Here is a 3,395-nt window from a genome sequence, read left to right as displayed (position 1 = left end):
GATATACATACATCAGGTATGGATATACATACATCAGGTATGGACCAGTATGGATATACATACACCAGGTATGGATATACATACACCAGGTATGGATATACATACATCAGGTATGGATATACATACACCAGGTATGGATATACATACACCAGTATGGATATACATACATCAGGTATGGACCAGTATGGATATACATACATCAGGTATGGACCAGTATGGATATACATACATCAGGTATGGATATACATACATCAGGTATGGACCAGTATGGATATACATACATCAGGTATGGATATACATACACCAGTATGGATATACATACATCAGGTATGGACCAGTATGGATATACATACATCAGGTATGGACCAGTATGGATATACATACATCAGGTATGGACCAGTATGGATATACATACATCAGGTATGGACCAGTATGAATATACATACACCAGGTATGAATATACATATACCAGGTATGGACCAGTATGGATATACATACATCAGGTATGGATATACATACATCAGTGATCTTGCATATTGCTCATCAGTTTTTTTTTATATTTCTGTTTCGTCCCAATTAAGTCCACATATATTTAAGAACTTGCGGTCAAAATTAAGCTACCAATTATAGCACGGGAACGTACTGTATGTTTTCTAACCATTTGATTAAAATTTAAAATGCTCAAAACTATATTATTTTTCATAGTTCTCTAGTTGGACGCGGGAAGGCGCTGAAGTGAGCTACTAGCTTTCACGTGGCGATCTAGATTAATCGAAGGCCACAGTGTGTTTTGTTTCTTCTCTTTTTAAATAGTGAGACAGGCGATTCTTGCCAGCGAATCAGATGAAAGCTGTGAATGGAATTTCTCTTGACCTTACACCGCTAACTATCTAACAAATCACTGCTTTTGCGCATCAGGATTTTGTGAGTTTAATGATATATATTTAAGGCAGTGTTTGGGCTTATAATATAATTATCACGCATGTACGCAGGGGGGGGGGGGATTTGTCTAACTCCCTATTTTTGTGATGTAAAAAATATGTTTATATAGTTATAGTACAGCTGTTTACGCCTTTTAACGTTTTCTTCGTTGTCTACATGTGTTGGCTTTTTATCTCACAAATTAGAACCCCGATTTCAAATATTTTGTGTATGGGCCTGATTATACTTGGAATAAGGCAACTGAGATTTTGGATTTCACATGGATAATTTTTGTTATAGTTTAAAGTAGCTTTTGTCTTAACTTGAAGTACATCTTCATTCAATGTTTGGTTTTAATCCTTTTTTTTTTTTTAGTTTGTATTACTGAAGGGACCTAAACGCATTGGCAGTAACTCTTTCTTCAGCTCTTGTCACTGTGTTTTACAGCAAAGCTACACCGGACTATCTGCTGTGCACAGCGTTGTCAATCTGTAAATTTACCGTTGTCAGTCATGCAATCGCACAGACACAGAATAACTTGCCCAAACGTTAATCGTGTTATTGTTTAGTATACTCTTTATTTGAGTTTTCAATTGTGATAGTGTTATTAAATAGTTTTATTTGGGTAAACTTTACGTCTGGTCTCGTTCTTTGCAGCCTATCTGTCGGGAAATGTACACTCAAGACCGAGATTCGAAAACCTCCTGTTTTTAGAGGGCTTTTTTTTTTCTGTTGGTTAACTTACACATTAATGAAGCCAATCCTACAGAACAAACTAGAAATACGTACTGTCAGAAATCAGTACACAAGAAAACTAAAACCATTAAATATTAGAATGTACCATCGCCGTTAATGATATTTTAGTTCGTAATCTCAAAATTCTATAAGTATATGTAGCATCAGTTTGGACCTACATTATTTATTGCGTTTATTACAAGTGTTGCGTCATCGAGATCACATGACTACAGTGACGCCACGTTTCTAGAACTATCCTGTACTTTGGCGAATGTTCTAGTTCTTACTAGATATAGGGTAGTCGGGTATATAAAAGAGGGGGACAACGTGACAAGGTAATGTCTGTGTAGATAGTGAGTAATTGATCTGCGGTCAGAAGTATTATTGACGTTCGTTGTTATAGCGTTTGTTTAGCGCGATTGTTGAAGTTGAGTGTATCGGTAAAGTTGTATTCGGAAAGAATAATCCAGTTTTATTAAGTAAAGAACTCGTGTCGCAAGTTTCGTTGGAACGAAGTTACGGAAAGTTAATTAACAAAAGGAGACGTAACACAAGCATGATTCATATAAGTAATTACAATGCAAAAATACTCCTTTGTGTCTATAAAAATTAGTGTAATATTTAGAATTCAAAACTTGCAAGAAAAGGAAGAGGAATAAAGTTTTCTTGTGAGTGGCTTTCTTTAAAATAATGACGAAAATAGTCATTCTTACAATATTATAAGCTTGTACAGCTTTAACGTAAAATCTTAAAACTGTTTTCATCTTGAAAATATTATTAAATTTCTCACAACACACGACTTTCAACCAGTATAACTAGATAGAGTATTCGGTTGTTTAACTATTTCTAGAAAGAACCAAATTTAGTAACTCCCGAGGCTTCATGAACGTTGTAGAAGCGCGTGACGTGTTACTAGTGTCACGTGACCTCTGCTGTCGTAACAATATTTTTAAAATAGTTATGCAGGTTGTGTGCATTTGTCTTGGTATATATACTGGGACAAATAGTTTAAAACTATTCGATTCTGTTGCTATTAAAAATTCCAATATGTTACTCTCTAGAGTTTTTGGCATTGATATTGTTGCGTCAGCGAGGTCACGTAATTAGTATCACGCCACGTCTTTCTCGAACCTTCGTGAATTGTCGGGAGATTACTAGATATAGTGTAGTCTTGTATATATAACACCGGCCACGAAGCGACGGGGAGGTAATGAGTAATTGAATGTATGTGGACAAAATATTGTTGGCCACGTGAGACGTGAGTTATAGCGTTGTTATAGAGCGACTGTTGAAATTAAGTGTATAGTAAACTTGTATTCGGAAAGAATAAACCAGTTTTATTTAAGAAAGGACTTGTGTCGCTAAAGTTTCGTCGGAACGAATTTATGGAAAATTAGTTAACAAACGGAGACGTAACAAATTGGTGTCAGGAGTGGGATAAAAAAAAGAAGAAGAAGATGGAAACGAGAGGCGGAAAATCAAACCACAGCTTAGCAGATTTGATGGCAGCAATACAAGAACAGCAAAAGAAACAAGAAGAACGAGAAGAGAAATTACAGCAGTTGTTGGAGTAAAAAGAAAAGAAACAAGAAGAGAGACAACAGTAGTTGCAAGAAAACCTGGAACAGTGGCAGCTCGAACACCAAAATAAACACGAAGAGAGATTACAACAGTTGTTAGGGGAAAAAGAAAAGAAACAAGAAAGATTACAGCAGTGGCAAGAAAACCTACAACAATGG

This window comes from Limulus polyphemus, unplaced genomic scaffold, assembly GCF_000517525.1.
Source record: "Limulus polyphemus unplaced genomic scaffold, Limulus_polyphemus-2.1.2 Scaffold10919, whole genome shotgun sequence".
Lineage (NCBI taxonomy): Eukaryota > Metazoa > Arthropoda > Merostomata > Xiphosura > Limulidae > Limulus > Limulus polyphemus.
This window is presented reverse-complemented; position numbering follows the sequence as displayed.